Source organism: Triturus cristatus, chromosome 12 (assembly GCF_964204655.1).
Source record: "Triturus cristatus chromosome 12, aTriCri1.1, whole genome shotgun sequence".
Classification (NCBI taxonomy): Eukaryota; Metazoa; Chordata; class Amphibia; order Caudata; family Salamandridae; genus Triturus; species Triturus cristatus.
The window spans coordinates 34,095,907-34,113,902 of NC_140595.1; the positions used below are offsets into that span (position 1 = coordinate 34,095,907).

Below are 17,996 nucleotides of genomic sequence, written 5' to 3' on the forward strand. Positions count from 1 at the left end.
GGGGGAGGTCTGGGGGAAGGTCTGGGGGAGGTCTGGGGGGAAGTCTGGGGGAGGTCTGGGGGGGAAGTCTGGGGGGGTAGGTCTGGGGGGAGGTCTGGGGGGGAAGGTCTGGGGGGAAGTCTGGGGGGGAAGGTCTGGGGGGGAAGGTCTGGGGGGAAGTCTGAGTGGAAAGGTCTGGGGGGAGGTCTGGGGGAAGGTCTGGGGGGAAGTCTGGGGGGGTAGGTCTGGGGGGAGGTCTGGGGGGGAAGGTCTGGGGGAAAGGTCTGGGGGGTGGTCTGGGGGGGTGTCTGGGGGGTCTCTGGGGGGAGGTGGGGTGGCTGGGGGGGAAGGTCTGGGGGGAGGTCTGAGGGAAGGTCTGGGGGGGAGGTCTGGGGGGAAGGTCTGTGGGAGGTCTGGGGGGGAAGTCTGGGGGGTAGGTCTGGGGGGAAGGTCTGGGGGAGGTCTGGGGGGGAAGGTCTGGGGGGAAGGTCTGGGGGGAAGGTCTGGGGGGAAGGTCTGGGGGGAAGGTCTGGGGGAAGGTCGGGGGGAAGGTCGGGGGGAAGGTCTGGGGGAAGGTCGGGGGGGAAGGTCTGGGGTGAAGGCCTGGGGGGTGGTCTGGGGGGTATCTGGTGGGGTGGTCTGGCAGGGTGTCTGGGGGGGTGTGTGGGGGGGTGTGTGGGGGGTGTCTGGGGGTGTCTTGGGGGGTGGTAGGTTGGGTGGTGTGGTGTGGTGGGGGTCTGTGGTGGGGGTCTGTGGGGGGGTGGAGGGAAGGGTGTGGGGGTGGTCTGTGGGTGTGGGGGTGTCTGTCGGGGGTCTCTGAGGGGGTGTCTGGGGGGTCTCTGGGGGGAGGTGGGGTGTCTGGGGGGAGGTCTGGGAGGAAGGTCTTTGGGGAGGTCTGGGGGGAAGGTCTGGGGGGAGGTCTGGGGGGAAGGTCTGGGGGAGGTCTGGGGGGAAGTCTGGGGGAGGTCTGGGGGGAAGTCTGGGGGGGTAGGTCTGGGGGGACGTCTGGGGGGAGGTCTGGGGGGGAAGGTCTGGGGGAGGTCTGGGGGGAAGTCTGGGGGGGAAGGTCCGGGGGAGGTCTGGGGGAAGGTCGGGGGGGAAGGTCTGGGGGGTGTTTGGGGGGTGTCTGGGGGGTATCCGGTGGGGTGGTCTGGGGGTGGTGTGTGGGGGAGGTCTGGGGTGTCTTGGGGGGTGGTCTGTGGGGGGTGGTCGGTTGGGTGGTGTGGTGGGGGTCTGTGGTGGGGATCTGTGGGGGGTGTGGGGAAGGGTGTGGGGGTGGTCTGTGGCAGGGTGGGGGAAGGGAGTGGGGGGGTCTGTGGGGGGAGGGTGTGGGGGGTCTGTCGGGAGGCTGTGGGGGGGTCTGTGGGGAGAGGGTGTGGGGGGGTAGGTCTGGGGGGTAAGGTCTGGGGGGGAAGGTCTGGGGGAAGGTCTGGGGGGAGGTCTGGGGGGGAGGTCTGGGGGAGGTCTGGGGGGAGGTCTGGGGGGTAAGGTCTGGGGGAGGTCTGGGGGGGAAGGTCTGGGGGAAGGTCTGGGGGGTGGTCTGGGGGGGTGTGTGGGGGAGGTCTGGGGGTGTCTTGGGGGGTGGTCTGTGGGGGGTGGTAGGTTGGGTGGTGTGGTGGGGGTCTGTGGTGGGGTCTGTGGTAGGGTCTGTGGGGGGGGTGGGGGAAGGGTGTGGGGGTGGTCTGTGGGGGGGTGGGGGGGGGGGTGGGGGGGTGGGGGAAGGGAGTGGGGGGGTCTGTGGGGGGGAGGGTGCGGGGGGTCTGTCGTGGGTCTCTGGGGGGGGTCTGGGGGGGTCTCTGGGGGGAGGTGGGGTGTCTGGGGGGAGAGGTCTGGGGGAAGGTCTGGGGGGAGGTCTGGGGGAAGGTCTGGGGGAGGTCTGGGGGGAAGTCTGGGGGAGGTCTGGGGGAAGTCTGGGGGGGTAGGTCTGGGGGGAGGTCTGGGGGGAAGACTGGGGGGGGAGGTCTGGGGGGAAGGTCTGGGGGGAAGTCTGAGGGGAAAGGTCTGGGGGAGGTCTGGGGGGAAATCTGGGGGGGAAGGTCTGGGGGAGGTCTGGGGGGGAAGGTCTGGGGAGGAAGGTCTGGGGGGTGGTCTGGGGGGTGTCTGGGGGGGTCTCTGGGGGGAGGTGGGGTGTCTGGGGGGAAGGTCTGGGGGGAGGTCTGGGGGAAGGTCTGGGGGGGAGGTCTGGGGGGAAGGTCTGGGGGAGTTCTGGGAGGAATGTCTGGGGGAGTTCTGGGGGGAAGTCTGGGGGGGTAGGTCTGGGGGGGAAGGTCTGGGGGGAAGGTCTGGGGGGGAGGTCTGGGGGGGAGGTCTGGGGGAAGGTAGGGGAGGAGGTCTGGGGGGAAGGTCTGGGGGAGGTCTGGGGGGGAAGGTCTGGGGGGAGGTCTGGGGGGGAAGGTCTGGGGGAGGTCTGGGGGAGGTCTGGGGGGGAAGGTCTGGGTGGGAAGGTCTGGGGGGAAGGTCTGGGGGGAAGGTCTGGGGGGGTGTCTGGGGGGTGTCTGGGGGGTATCTGGTGGGGTGGTCTGGGGGGTGGTCTGGGGGGTGGTCTGGGGGGTGTCTGGGGGGTGTGTGGGGGTGTCTGGGGGTGTCTTGGGGGTGGTAGGTTGGGTGGTGTGGTGGGGGTCTGTGGTGGGGCTCTGTAGGGGGTGGGGGGAAGGGTGTGGGGGTGGTCTGTGGGGGGTGGGGGAAGGGAGTGGGGGGGTCTGTGGGGGGGAGGGTGCGGGGGGTCTGTCGGGGGTCTCTGGGGGGGTCTGGGGGGTCTCTGGGGGGAGGTGGGGTGTCTGGGGGGGAGGTCTGGGGGAAGGTCTGGGGGGAAGGTCTGGGGGGAAGGTCTGGGGGAGGTCTGGGGGAAGTCTGGGGGGGTAGGTTGGGGAGGAAGGTCTGGGGGAAAGACTGGGGGGGAAGGTCTGGGGGAAGGTCTGGGGGGAAGTCTGAGGGGAAAGGTCTGGGGGAGGTCTGGGGGGAAGTCTGGGGGGAGGTCTGGGGGGAAGGTCTGGGGGAGGTCTGGGGGGAAATCTGGGGGGGAAGGTCTGGGGGTAAGGTCTGGGGAGGTCTGGGGGGGAAGGTCTCGGGGGGGAAGGTCTGGGGGGTGGTCTGGGGGGGTGTCTGGGGGGTCTCTGGGGGGAGGTGGGGTGTCTGGGGGGAGGTCTGGGGGGAAGGTCTGGGGGAGGTCTGGGGGGAAGGTCTGGGGGAGGTCTGGGGGGAGGTCTGGGGGGGAGGTCTGGGGGGGAAGGTCTGGGGGGGAGGTCTGGGGGGGAAGGTCTGGGGGAGGTCTGGGGGGAAGGTCTGGGGGGAAGGACTGGGGGAAGGTCTGGGGGGAAGGTCTGGGAGGGAAGGTCTGGGGAGGTCTGGGGGAAGGTCAGGGGGGAAGGTCTGGGGGGGAAGGTCTGGGGGGTGGTCTGGGGGGTATCTGGTGGGGTGGTCTGGGGGTGTCTGGGGGGTGTCTGGGGGGGGTGGGGGGTGTCTGGGGGTGTGTTGGGGGGTGGTAGGTTGGGTGGTGTGGTGGGGGTCTGTGGTGGGGGTCTGTGGGGGGGTGGGGGGAAGGGTGTGGGGGTTGTCTGTGGGTGGGGTGGGGGAAGTGAGTGGGGGGGTCTGTGGGGGGAGGGTGTGGTGGGTCTGTCGGGGGGTCTCTGGGGGGGGTGTCTGGGGGGGAGATCTGGGGGAGGTCTGGGGGGAAGGTCTGGGGGAGGTCTGGGGGGAAGTCTGGGGGAGGTCTGGGGGGAAGTCTGGGGGAGGTCTGGGGGAAAGTCTGGGGGGAGGTCTGGGGGGAAGGTCTGGGGGAGGTCTGGGGGGGAAGTCTGGGGGGAAGGTCTGGGGGGAGGTCTGGGGGGAAGTCTGGGGGGGTAGGTCTGGGGGGAGGTCTGGGGGGGAAGGTCTGGGGGAGGTCTGGGGGGAAGTCTGGGGGGAGGTCTGGGGGGAAGGTCTGGGGAGGTCTGGGGGGGAAGGTCTGGGGGGGAAGGTCTGGAGGGGTGTCTGGGGGGTATCTGGTGGGGTGGTCTGGGGGGTGGTGTGGGGGGTGGTCTGGGGGCTGGTCTGGGGGGTGTCTGGGGGGTGTGTGGGGGGTGTCTGGGGGTGTCTTGGGGGGTGGTAGGTTGTGTGGTGTGGTGGGGGTCTGTGGTGGGGGTCTGTAGGGGGGTGGGGGGAAGGGTGTGGGGGTGGTCTGTGGGGGGGTGGGGGAAGGGAGTGGGGGGGTCTGTGGGGGGGAGGGTGCAGGGGGGTCTGTCAGGGGTCTCTGGGGGGGTGTCTGGGGGGGTCTCTGGGGGGAGGTGGGGTGTCTGGGGGGGAGGTCTGGGGGGGAAGGTCTGGGGGGAAATCTGGGGGGGAAGGTCTGGGGGGAGGTCTGGGGGGGGAGGTCTGGGGGGGAAGGTCTGGGGGGAAGTCTGAGTGGAAAGGTCTGGGGGGAGGGCTGGGGGGAAGTCTGGGGGGGTAGGTCTGGGCGGAGGTCTGGGGGGAAGGTCTGGGGGAGGTCTGGGGGGAAGTCTGGGGGGGAAGGTCTGGGGGGAGGTCTGAGGGGAAGTCTGGGGGGGTAGGTCTGGGGGGGAAGGCCTGGGGGAGGTCTGGCGGGAAGTCTGGGGGGAGGTCTGGGGGGAAGGTCTGGGGAGGTCTGGGGGGGAAGGTCTGGGGGGTGGTCTGGGGGGGTGTCTGGGGGGTGTCTGGGGGGTATCTGGTGGGGTGGTCTGGGGGGTGGTCTGGGGGGTGTCTGGGGGGGTGTGTGGGGGGTGTCTGGGGGTGTCTTGGGGGGTGGTAGGTTGTGTGGTGTGGTGGGTGTCTGTGGTGGGGGTCTGTAGGGGGGTGGGGGGAAGGGTGTGGGGGTGGTCTGTGGGGGTGTGGGGGAAGGGAGTGGGGGGGTCTGTGGGGGGTGTCTCGGGGGTCTCTGGGGGGAGGTGGGGTGTCTGGGGGGGAGGTCTGGGGGGGAGGTCTGGGGGAAGGTCTGGGGGAGGTCTGGGGGGAAGTCTGGGGGAGGTCTGGGGGGAAGTCTGGGGGGGTAGGTCTGGGGGGAGGTCTGGGGGGGAAGGTCTGGGGGGAAGTCTGGGGGGGAAGGTCTGGGGGGGAAGGTCTGGGGGGAAGTCTGAGTGGAAAGGTCTGGGGGGAGGTCTGGGGGAAGGTCTGGGGGGAAGTCTGGGGGGGTAGGTCTGGGGGGAGGTCTGGGGGGGAAGGTCTGGGGGGAAGGTCTGGGGGAAAGGTCTGGGGGGTGGTCTGGGGGGGTGTCTGGGGGGTCTCTGGGGGGAGGTGGGGTGGCTGGGGGGAAGGTCTGGGGGGAGGTCTGGGGGAAGGTCTGGGGGGAAGGTCTGTGGGAGGTCTGGGGGGGAAGTCTGGGGGGTAGGTCTGGGGGGAAGGTCTGGGGGAGGTCTGGGGGGGAAGGTCTGGGGGGAAGGTCTGGGGGGAAGGTCTGGGGGGAAGGTCTGGGGGAAGGTCGGGGGGAAGGTCGGGGGGAAGGTCTGGGGGAAGGTCGGGGGGGAAGGTCTGGGGTGAAGGCCTGGGGGGTGGTCTGGGGGGTATCTGGTGGGGTGGTCTGGCAGGGTGTCTGGGGGGGTGTGTGGGGGGTGTCTGGGGGGGTGTGTGGGGGGTGTCTGGGGGTGTCTTGGGGGGTGGTAGGTTGGGTGGTGTGGTGTGGTGGGGGTCTGTGGTGGGGGTCTGTGGGGGGGTGGAGGGAAGGGTGTGGGGGTGGTCTGTGGGTGTGGGGGTGTCTGTCGGGGGTCTCTGAGGGGGTGTCTGGGGGGTCTCTGGGGGGAGGTGGGGTGTCTGGGGGGAGGTCTGGGAGGAAGGTCTTTGGGGAGGTCTGGGGGGAAGGTCTGGGGGGAGGTCTGGGGGGAAGGTCTGGGGGAGGTCTGGGGGGAAGTCTGGGGGAGGTCTGGGGGGAAGTCTGGGGGGGTAGGTCTGGGGGGACGTCTGGGGGGAGGTCTGGGGGGGAAGGTCTGGGGGAGGTCTGGGGGGAAGTCTGGGGGGGAAGGTCCGGGGGAGGTCTGGGGGAAGGTCGGGGGGGAAGGTCTGGGGGGTGTTTGGGGGGTGTCTGGGGGGTATCCGGTGGGGTGGTCTGGGGGTGGTGTGTGGGGGAGGTCTGGGGTGTCTTGGGGGGTGGTCTGTGGGGGGTGGTCGGTTGGGTGGTGTGGTGGGGGTCTGTGGTGGGGATCTGTGGGGGGTGTGGGGAAGGGTGTGGGGGTGGTCTGTGGCAGGGTGGGGGAAGGGAGTGGGGGGGTCTGTGGGGGGAGGGTGTGGGGGGTCTGTCGGGAGGCTGTGGGGGGGTCTGTGGGGAGAGGGTGTGGGGGGGTAGGTCTGGGGGGTAAGGTCTGGGGGGGAAGGTCTGGGGGAAGGTCTGGGGGGAGGTCTGGGGGGGAGGTCTGGGGGGAGGTCTGGGGGGAGGTCTGGGGGGTAAGGTCTGGGGGAGGTCTGGGGGGGAAGGTCTGGGGGAAGGTCTGGGGGGTGGTCTGGGGGGGTGTGTGGGGGAGGTCTGGGGGTGTCTTGGGGGGTGGTCTGTGGGGGGTGGTAGGTTGGGTGGTGTGGTGGGGGTCTGTGGTGGGGTCTGTGGTAGGGTCTGTGGGGGGGGTGGGGGAAGGGTGTGGGGGTGGTCTGTGGGGGGGTGGGGGGGGGGTGGGGGGGTGGGGGAAGGGAGTGGGCGGGTCTGTGGGGGGGAGGGTGTGGGGGGTCTGTCGGGGGTCTGTGGGGGGGTCTGTGGGGGGAGGGTGTGGGGGGTCTGTCGGGGGGCTGTGGGGGGTCTGTCGAGGGGCTGCGGGGGGGTCTGTCAGGGGGTTGCGGGGAGGTCTGTAGAGGGGGGTGGGGGTCCCCTGCTCCACTTCTCTGCAATAGCCCACGTCATCTCAGGCCTCGTCTCCCATCAGTCGCCAAAGATCTATGCCCCCATTTTGATCTGGGCAGGTCGGCTGTGCTAGTGTGCGAGCAGCAGCGGGCGGATCTTCAGTCTCCTACTGGGTGTCTCTGCCTCTCAAAGCAGCCCATGGGTGAGTTCTGGAATCCCGTCTGCCGCCAGGGTAACAGGATGAGTACGGGCCAGTGCGGAGCTACAGGCTCACGCGCCCGCCATGTCCATGTTTTACTGTATTGAACAGAGTTCTGATGTAAGGTCTTACAGTACTGTTATAAGATCCTGGAACACCATGGTGACTTGCAATATCCTTTTAACGCATGGCAGAGGGTATTTTATTACTTATATTACATGGTAAAATTGTTGCACATCCCACAAACCCTTGGTCTCCTACTGCATCGTATGAAAGAGATAGCCTGGTTGCAGACATAAAAAAACACAATTTCTGGAGCAAGATTCAGTACCAAAAAGCAGTTAGTTGTTTCTTGCCATAAAAGTATTAGAATCAGTTTGATGCGAATCAGATTTAAAATGTAGTACCTCAGAGGGTGTACAAACTAGCAGAGATTCTATCATTCCTGTAATGACCTACTGCATCAAAAATAAACATATTGCAATGAATATCTCCTTTCATCCGACACTGTTCATCTTAGAAAAACAGATGAAAAGACAGAAAAGCCAGTTCTAGTTTTTCATTTTTAGGTCTCGCCTGCAACAACACATGCACTTCATGTGCTCTCGCTTGCAAGAGATGTTGTATGGGCTTGCCATTGGGTACCATTTGTTGGCTTCATTGTCACTCTTATTTACTGTCTTCTGATTGTCCAGTGTGGGCTGGGCTACACCCACATCAGTATTGTTGTACATTTCTTTGCTTCCGCACAAATACATATCCATTCCCATGCTATCTACTTGCAATGCTTCACATTACTATACAGTATTCATTTAAAGCTAGACCTATTGGCATTGCCAATGCTTGTTGTTCTTGTTTTATTTGTCTGAATCGTCTCTTATCAGTAACGTGGCAGACTTCTGCCATGGCAAGCAATTCTACTCCGATTTCCTAAAACTCTCCCTGCCTGTGGTCTTCAGTAGTGTGAGCCGGATTACGAACCCCGCTTTCTAACATTAAAGCGGCGCTCCTGTTTCAGACATGTTCACTATCCAACGCTTCTGCAGCTTTTTGTATGAAACCTAATGTTTTTTGCTGCACATTTTTCTTAGAGGCAATATGATGTTGGCTCTGACTGAAGTTCCTGTGAGCCAGTGACAAATGGCTACTACTGGTCACAATTGGTACATTTGGCTGAAATTCCACACAGAAAATTCCAGTTGCATCTTGAAACTGGTTATGGTGTCTTTTTTCTCCAACAGCTGTAGTGCCCTTGTTAGGTCTCGCCTGACCCAGAGCATGCGCTGGTCTGGCGAGACTGATTGAGAGGGCTCCAAAAAGTGCTACCAGGCCAGCCTAGAGCTACAGTGCATGTGCGCGGGCGCGCGTGCCATGCTTTACAGCGATTACTTTCACTTTCGCGGCCGCTTTGATGTTTGATCGCGATTGCGATCACTTTCACTTTTGAGGCCACACGGCCGCTTTGCATAGCCAATAGGTCTCGCTTTTGGGACCTTATAAGTATTTAGTTATGCAACTGTTGCATGGCTAAACACTTCTAAGGTCCCAAAGGCGAGACCTATTGGCTATGCCAATGCTTGTTTTTGCTCTGCCTATGTGGTCAGACTTCCGCAACATTTTTCATTGTCTCTTAACTAAGAACCATTTATAACTGGCGAACTGGAATTTGAAAGAACTTACCGCAGTACACAGCTGCCTTTATATTTGCCATTGAGACTAAAGGGGAGTAATTGTAGAGTTCCTGATTGTTTTCACCCTCTAACAAACTTCTTTCAACATATGCACACCTCTCCGTGTTCTCTCATGTAGTTTCTGACATTTTAAGAAGGCACTAAAAAATGCATAGATACGTCACGGCAGCGCGTGTATGGTACTTGGCAGTGCCCAGGCATGTCTCGAGTGCCCAGTTGATGTTAGTCAAGTAGTACTCTTTAGTGCTGAATACTGTGCAGATGTGGCTTTAGGAAGAACGCAGCGCAACAGCTGACCTTTGAAATAGATGGAGTTGGTTAAAGTACTGTGAGAGTAAAGTGTTCGGTGCTTTCCAACATCAGTAGCAATCCTGTGTGTCTCCTAACAATAACAACTTACTGAAGGGGAGAGGCTCAGGCTGCAGGCGGCTGCTGCTGCCTCTTCTGCTGCATGCTAAAAGAAGTCTCACTTGTAGAGTAGTTTTTAGGTCTCGGCTGGCGTAGCTACGCACATACGCAGCTCTCTCGGCGAGATATAATGATTTTAAGTAACTTCTGTAAAGGGCTTTATTCCCCGCCCCTCTTTTCCATTGGCCGGCGTCACCGTTTATGCTAAACGGTGGCCAGCCATTGGAAAAGAGCTTTTTATGACGTGTACTTTTGGCTTTTTCAGACGGCCCACTTGGACGGGCTCGCCTGCTTTCCGTTGCGTCGCAAAAGATTTCTTATCTGTATGGGGCCATGTGTTTCAAACACATGGCCCCATAAAGACAAGAAATCCCAATGCTACGGACGAAAGTGAAAGCGGACCGTGCTTGTTCAATTTTGGGGATCCCAGATCTAAAGCATCAGGGTACCCAGCGTTTCCCACCTTTCTTTAGGGCTTGGTATCCAGTAATTACGCTAACTGCTCTATCTCTGTACCTCAAGCCCATCCTGCCACTGTCCGTCACAGAGAGAGCCCGACAAAGGCATCCCCTTCTGACCTGCAGCCCCGGAGGTAGGTTCACGTGAGAGCCCCTCCGTCGCCTCACTAGGCCGCCCCAGCAGCACACCACATGCGGATGGCCATGTAACAATAGGTTAAAAATACTTCTTTAAAATGCTGACTTTTATCTGCGGGCGCGGGGCACTTCATTCAGTACAATGGACTCTTTCATCGCATTGTGACCTCTTACAATATTTACGTTTCCGAACATGAATTTGAAACATCAATTGCTCCCCTTCCCCACCCACACAGCTCTGACGCGGTGCAATTGATGAATCGAGAGTCCAGGCAGGTCTCATGTACTGTACTTGATGCGTCTGTTACAGTTTGTTCAAACATTGGAGAGGGGGTGTACAGCGTCATCTAACATTGAGTGGTTAGGATGCTTTCAAACGTGAACCTAAAGTAGAAGGTGGTAAGTGAAATAAAGAAATTGCCTACGATCACTCGTTGGTCAGACGGGGAAGCCGGGATTGATCGTAGGTTTCCTCGTGTCAAATCATGGCCGAGTGGCCTTACTGGTACCAGGCATTTTCCCGGGGGTGCTGCTATTTTTTCCTTCTTCTGGGGCAGCTTCCTTTGCTCTCTTGCCAAAGGCCCTCTTGGTCTTTTGGTGCAGCCCGTTCCTTGTCGTCGTTCAGTCTGACCTGCTGTCGTGTAGGGCACAGTCTCATTACACAAGCGGGCCAGGTCTGCGGGACCGACCTGTGTGCATGTATTATAGCGCTGTCGGCGGAGTGCGGCTGTGCAGGGACCTCTCGTGCGCATGTCCACTCTCTGTCCCGCAGGGTAAAGTGCTCCGGGTTTCAGTATTGAGATCGTACACGAGCGCATAGAATGCCAGCTAGAGCAGATCCATTTTAGGAATCCCAGTGCGGCCCTGTGTGCAGTTTTCACCCACATGAAGTGGAGAAGTGGAGAAGTGGAGGGGTGGAGGGGTGGAGGGGTGGAGGGGTGGAGGGGTGGAGGGGTGGAGGGGTGGAGGGGTGGAGGGGTGGAGGGGTGTAGGGGTGGAGGGGTGGAGGGGTGGAGGGGTGGAGGGGTGGAGGGGTGGAGGGGTGGAGGGGTGGAGAAGTGGAGAAGTGGAGGGGTGGAGGGGTGGAGGGGTGGAGGGGTGGAGAAGTGGAGAAGTGGAGGGGTGGAGGGGTGGAGGGGTGGAGGGGTGGAGGGGTGGAGGGGTGGAGGGGTGTAGAAGTGGAGGGGTGGAGAAGTGGAGGGGTGGAGGGGTGGAGGGGTGGAGAAGTGGAGGGGTGGAGGGGTGGAGAAGTGGAGAAGTGGAGGGGTGGAGAAGTGGAGAAGTGGAGGGGTGGAGGGGTGGAGGGGTGGAGGGGTGGAGGGGTGGAGGGGTGGAGAAGTGGAGGGGTGGAGAAGTGGAGGGGTGAAGAAGTGGAGGGGTGGAGAAGTGGAGGGGTGGAGGGGTGGAGGGGTGGAGAGGTGGAGAAGTGGAGGGGTGGAGAGGTGGAGAAGTGGAGGGGTGGAGAGGTGGAGAAGTGGAGGGGTGGAGGGGTGGAGGGGTGGAGGGGTGGAGGGGTGGAGGGGTGGAGAAGTGGAGGAGTGGAGGGGTGGAGAGTGGAGGGGTGGAGAAGTGGAGGGGTGAAGAAGTGGAGGGGTGGAGAAGTGGAGGGGTGGAGGGGTGGAGGGGTGGAGGGGTGGAGGGGTGGAGGGGTGGAGGGGTGGAGGGGTGGAGAAGTGCCGTCTAGCTGTTGGAGACTGAAACAGCTGACGTCACCTGCCGGCCGACACTTCCGGCAAGATCTGCATTTCAGGCCCAAAGACGCCCACATCGGCGCTTCGTATACTTCCACGGAGCTTCGCAGGAGCGTACGTGAAGGCTCCATCAGCACCCGGACTCGCTGTCCGGACCGCGCAAGGGCGCCCAAAGCTCCCAACGTCAGCGACTCGTGCAACGGCACGGAGTCGCGCTTACTTTGTCCCTCACACCAGCGCAGGAGCGTTTGACCCTTCCTTCGCGACTTGTGCGACGGCACGGAGTCGCGCTTACTTTGTCCCTCACACCAGCGCAGGAGCGCTTTACCTTTCCTTCGCGACTCGTGCGACGGCACGGAGTCGTGCTTACTTTGTCCTCCACACCACCTGCTCCCTCACCAACGCTACCGTGGGTTGCGTAACTTGTGCAACGGCTCAGAGTCAGGTTCTCTTCCTTTAGTACCTCAAACCGCGCAGGAGGTGGTCCTTCCGGGTAGAGAAGGGCGCAGGAGGTGGTTGTCCACATCCTCCCCGTGGGATCTCTCCACAAGCAGAAGGTAAGACTTGTGGGGACCTGACAGAGGAGGGGTGGAGAAGTGGAGGTGTTGGACCCGGCCTCGTGGCGTGGTCCCGAACCCTCCTACCAGACTAAACGGGGGCTACCCGAACCCATCGGGGTTCCCCTGGATTGTACCCCGCTACCCTCCAGCCGTCGCGACGCGACCCACCCCCGGCCTCGGTCCCCGCGAAGCGCTGACCTCAAGGCGCCAAGACCTGACCGGAGGGGGTCGAGTGGCCACTCCACAGATTCCGAAGGAGGAGAGTTTCGATGGGGCCTCCAGCCGTCCCCCGACGCCTGGTTGCGATCGCCCTCCGGCCTCCCTGGGCACTGGCTCCACCCCCTGCTGGGTGTCTGGACGCTCTGCTCTCGGCCCCTCCGACCTCCCCAGGCGCGAGGGTCCGGACATCAAAGGGCTCCAGACCTATATCTGGGGCAGCCCGAAACCAGGACGGCAGTTGTATCCTGGAGTCGAGAGCCCTGCTGATCGGATCGCGGCTGACCCTACGGAGAGAGACTCATTGCCTGGAACTTGGAACTCGAGCCCTGCTGACTGCGTCGCGGCTCGACCTCGAAGAAGTAACCATCGGAGCCCTGCTGACCTCATTGCGGCTCGACCTCGCAGAAGTAACCATCAGAGCCCTGCTGACCTCGTCGCGGCTCGACCTCATCAAGGCAACCCTCCGAGCCCTGCGGACGACGTCCCGGCTCCCGGAACCCCCCCAGCTCGAGGATTGAGAGCTGAGCGCCGGGTGTTCCCGTACCAGGCTGGTACTGAGAATGTCCCGCTACCCCGTCCCTGAACGACCCCGAGACTCTTTGGGATCCCTCGATCCGCCTGTAAATATTACCACAGAAACCTGCCTTTTACTACCGATAAAGACTTGTGAGAATTGATACCCTTGTTGTGTCCCTTTGTGGTGGTGGAGGTGCTTGGCTGGTACGATCATAGGGGAAGGACCTCGCCCAGGAGGCTTCTCAGCGGCGCTCAGCTACTTTCCTACGGAACGGTGGCTCTCGGGGTGGTCAGTCCGACACCCTCTGACTCCCTGGAGAGCGCCCTTCTAACATTGGTGGCCAGCGGTGCGATCCGAGCCCGACGCAAATCGTACAGCGAGTAACTCACCCACTACCTACCCAGACACAGAGTGACCATGAGCAACCAAGAGACCACCCCAACCGCGGAGTTCCAACAAGAACAGTTGGAGGAATATACCCATAAGGAGCTAAAACAGTTTTGTAAAGACAAAGGCATCGCGACCACCGGATTAAACACAAAAGAGGACCTGCAAAAAGCCCTAAAGGCCTGGGCAGAGTCCGAAGCGGCCTCCCCCCAAACCGAAGAAAACCCGGTGCCAAACGTGCACCAGCAACCAACCGCAGCACCGGCAGATGGGAGATGAACCAGCATGGAGACCGGCCTCTCCCCGGAAGAGATATGAGAACGGGAGAGGGTCAGGACCCACGAGTTGGAGCTCGCCCGACTCCGCCTGGACGGCGAACTCCTACTAGCCGAAAAGAAATTGGCCCTAGAACAACTGCGGCTGCAAGAAGAAATAGAGGAGAAAAAGCGGCACCGAGAACTGGAAGAGAGGAGGCTAACCCTCGAGCATGAGCGGGGCCTTAAAGAACTTGAAATTAAATCCAAGAATGGGGAGACCGGCCCCCTGGAAACCGGGACACCCGCCCGCCGGCCGAGGCGAAAGTACATATCCCCAATGATGTCGTCAAAGAGTACTACAAGAACGACGACATCCAAAAATGGTTCAAGGCCTACGAGGTCGCCATGACCGCCCATCGGGTACCCCAAAAAGATTGGGGTGCCGGCCTATGGGGACGGTTCCTCAGCGAAGGCAGAGACACCCTGCTACAGCTCCCAGACGCAGTGATGACATCTTATGACCATATGAAGGAGGCCCTGCTCACCCGCTATGGTCTCACCTCAGAGATGTACCGCCAGCGCTTCCGGGACTGCAAGAAGCTCACGGGACCACCTGGGTGGAATACGTAGACTTTTTCAGCAGAGCCCTGGAAGGCTGGATCAAGGGCAGCAAGGTCACCTCCTACGAACAGCTGTTGGACCTCATTGTATGGGAACACCTCTCCAACAACTGCTTCATCGAGCTGAGACCGCACCTCCTCGACAGCAAGCTGACCGAGCCGCGGAAGCTCGCCGCCGAGGCCGATCGATGGGTGAACACCCGGGTCCCTCGGAACTCGATGGGGGAGTACCAACGGAACACCACAGGGCCCCCCCGCCAGCGTGGCGGAGGAGGAGGATCGAACAGGAACAGAGACTTCCCAGCAGGGCCGCCCCGGAGTCCTCCCCGGGGACCACCCCCGAACCGCACGTCCCCGACTCTCGCCCGAAGAGGGGCCCCCCTAGCCCGACCAGGACCTCGACCGACGGTAACGTGCTACAACTGCCAACAGCCAGGGCACTATGCCAGTGACCCAACCTGCCCTGTGAACCGACGAGCTGGGATCACCGGGCCACCCCCCCGCCAGTTGGTGGCCGCTGCCCTGGGGGAAGGGGGAGAAGAGGAAGAGAACTACGACGCCGGGCCAACCGAGTGGGAACCCGCTGCCATGACCTTGGTATGCCTGGGCAGCCGGGACATGGTGCCCCGGGCTCCCATCCCGAGCAACACCCAGAAGTACCAACAGTGGGTCACCATTAATGGACGCCGGGCCGAAGCCCTCCGCGACACTGGAGCCAGCGTGACAGCCGTCCGCTGCCACTTGGTGACCCCCGAACAGATCATGCCTAATGTACTGTGCCCCGTCCGGTCGGCAGACAACACCGAGAGCTTGTGCCAGATGGCCCGGATCCCCTTCGAGTGGGGGGGAGTGTCGGGCATGCTGAAGGTGACCGGCCGCGACGACGCCCCCGTAGACTGCCTCCTTGGGAACGACCTGGAAAGTTCCCCCTGGGCCCACGTCGAGCGCCGCGAGCATCTGGGGATGCTGGGACTGCCCGAGTGGGCCTGCGCAACCACCCGGTCCACGACCGCCCGGGCCATCCAACCGAGCGTAGCTGCTCCCCCCGAAGAGCCGGAGTGGCCCGAGCCACCACCTCCCTCCGTCAAAGAAGAAGCCAACGCCGAGTCCGGGCAGCCAGAACTCGCCCCGGACGAGGTCGCCGCGCTCGGCGACATTCCCGAACTCGCCCAATGGCGCCAAGAAGGTGGCCCCACAAGGGAGCAGTTCCGCCAAGAACAGAAGACCTGCCCCTCCCTCGAAGGGACCCGACAGCAAGCAGCCGCCCAGGCCGCCGGAGATCAGACGGGGATCCATTGGGTCTATTGGGACAATGACCTCCTCTACAGCGAGCAGAAGACCGCAGAATTGGGGGCCAGCCGAGTGCTGGTGGTCCCCCTCCGATTCCGGGACTTCCTCCTCAATCTGGCACATGATGTGCCCCTCGCCGGGCACATGGGACAAGACAAAACATACAGCCGCCTGGTGACTCACTTCTACTGGCCCCGAATGCGGAAGGACGTGGACAATCATTGCCGAACCTGCCCGACCTGCCAAGCCAGCGGGAAGAGTGGGGGAAGAGTCAAAGCCCCTCTCCAGCCCTTTCCAATAGTAAACACCCCGTTCGAGCGAGTGGGGATCGACATCGTGGGGCCCCTGGACCCCCGAACCTCCCAAGGACATCGCTTCATCCTCGTCCTGGTCGATCATGCCACCCGATACCCCGAGGCCATCCCTCTCCGAACAGTGACGGCCCCCGTGGTGTGCCGGGCCTTGATGGGAATCTTCTCTAGAGTAGGTTTCCCCCGGGAGGTTGTGAGCGACCGGGGCACAAACTTTATCTCCAAGAATATGAGGTCCCTGTGGCAACAATGCGGGGTCACCTACAAGTTCACCACCCCGTACCACCCCCAGGGGAACGGACTAGTCGAACGATTTAATCGGACATTGAAGGGAATGATCAAAGGCCTGGAGGAGCCCCTGAGACGCAAATGGGACGTCCTGCTGCCCTGCCTCCTGTTTGCCTATCAGGAGGTCCCGCAAAAGTCTCTGGGGTTCAGCCCCTTCGAACTCTTGTACGGACACCCTGTCCGAGGCCCCCTCAGCCTGGTCAAAGAAGGCTGGGAGACCACCGTCCAAGATGCTCCCCCCGACGTCTACCGGTACCTCCTGACCCTACGAAACCAAACCCGGAAATTCAGGGAACTGGCCGAAGCCAACCTCGAGGCCAGCCAGGAGGAAATGAAACGCTGGTATGACCAGAACGCCTCCCTCATCGAGTTTGAGCCAGGACAGCAGGTCTGGCTCATGTCGCCCGTCGACCCCTGTGCCCTCCAAGACAAGTGGACTGGGCCCTTCAAGGTGGTCGAGAAGAAGAGCCCCGTTACCTACCTGGTCGACCTGGAGTCCCCCAGGAACCCCCTCCGGGTCCTCCACGCCAACAGGCTCAAACCCCACTTTGCCCGAACGGAACTTAGCCTGCTGATGGCTACAGACGATGGGGGCCGAAGACGACTCCGAGCCCCTGCCCGACCTCCTGAAAACCTCAGAAAAGGACGGCTCCGTAGAGGGGGGAGTCCTCTCCGCCACCCTGACTCCAGAGCAGCGCCAAGATTGTCAAGGACTGCTGCATCACTTTGCTGCTCTCTTCTCTCTCACTCCCGGAGTCACCCGATGGTGCGTCCACGACGTCGACACTGGGGACAGCCCCCCCCCCGTGCGACACCGAGCCTACCGGGTCCCCGAACGGGTACGGGCCTGCATCCAAGCCGAGGTCGCCAAGATGTTGGCCCTGGGGGTCATCGAACCCTCCGACAGTCCCTGGGCCAGCCCTGTGGTCCTGGTGCCGAAAGCTGCCGCCCCCGGCACCACCCCGGAGATCCGGTTTTGTGTGGACTATCGGGGATTGAATGCCGTCACCAAAACCGATGCCCATCCCATTCCTCGGGCAGATGAACTGATCGACCGCCTAGGGGCAGCCCGCTACCTTAGCACCTTTGACCTCACCGCCGGATACTGGCAGATCGGGCTCACCCCAGGCGCCCAAGAGCGTTCCGCTTTCTCCACTCCGATGGCCATTACCACTTCCGAGTGATGCCCTTCGGCATGAAAAATGCCCCGGCGACCTTCCAAAGACTGGTGAATAAGGTACTGGCCGGCCTAGAAGCGTTCAGCGCCGCCTACCTGGACGATATTGCAGTGTTCAGCAGCCACTGGGCCGAGCACCTAAGGCACCTCGGGGAGGTCCTGACTGCCCTCCAAAGGGCCGGACTCACCGTAAAAGCCAGCAAGTGTCAGATAGGCCAAGGATCCGTAACCTCTCTGGGACATCAAGTGGGGAGCGGCCATGTGGCTCCCCTCCAGCCAAAGATCGATGCCATCGTGGCCTGGGAGCCCCCAACCACCCAAACCGCTGTGAGGGCCTTCCTGGGACTCACGGGCTATTACAGGCGGTTCATTCAGAACTATGGAAGCATTGTGGGCCCCCTCACGGAGCTCACATCAAAGAAGCAACCAAAGAAGGTGCACTGGACGCCCCTCTGTCAGGCGGCCTTCGAGACCCTCAAGACAGCGATGTGTACCGCCCCCGTGCTACAAGCCCCCGACTACAGCAAAAAGTTTGTGGTACAGACGGATGCCTCGGAGTACGGAGTCGGGGCTGTCTTGTCCCAAGTGAACTCTGAGGGGATTGACCAGCCAGTGGCCTTCATCAGCCGGTGCCTGCTGCCTCGGGAGCAGAGATGGAGCACCATTGAACGGGAGGCCTTTGCCGTGGTGTGGGCCCTCAAGAAACTCCGGCCCTACCTCTTCGGCACCCACTTTCGGGTCCAAACCGACCACCGACCCTTGCGGTGGTTAATGCAGATGAGAGGCGAGAACCCGAAGTTGTTGCGATGGTCCATCTCGCTGCAGGGGATGGACTTCACTGTAGACCATCGGCCCGGCAACGACCACGCCAATGCCGACGGCCTGTCCCGCTTCTTCCGCCTCGGCGAAGAGAACACCCAAGACGATGGGTGACTGTCCCTGCCTTCAGCTGGGGGGGATGCCTGTTGGACCCGGCCTCGTGGCGTGGTCCTAAACCCTCCTACCAGACTAAACGGGGGCTTCCCGAACCCTTCGGGGTCCCCCTGGATTGTACC

At 62.2% G+C, this 17,996-nt stretch overlaps 1 protein-coding gene across 1 annotated transcript in view; it reads left to right on the top strand.

The window, feature by feature from the left end:
• The window catches only part of LOC146772320 (beta-1,4-galactosyltransferase 1-like), a 163,719-nt gene that overhangs the window by 138,897 nt on the left and 6,826 nt on the right, over nt 1-17,996 (top strand). The window lies entirely within an intron of this gene.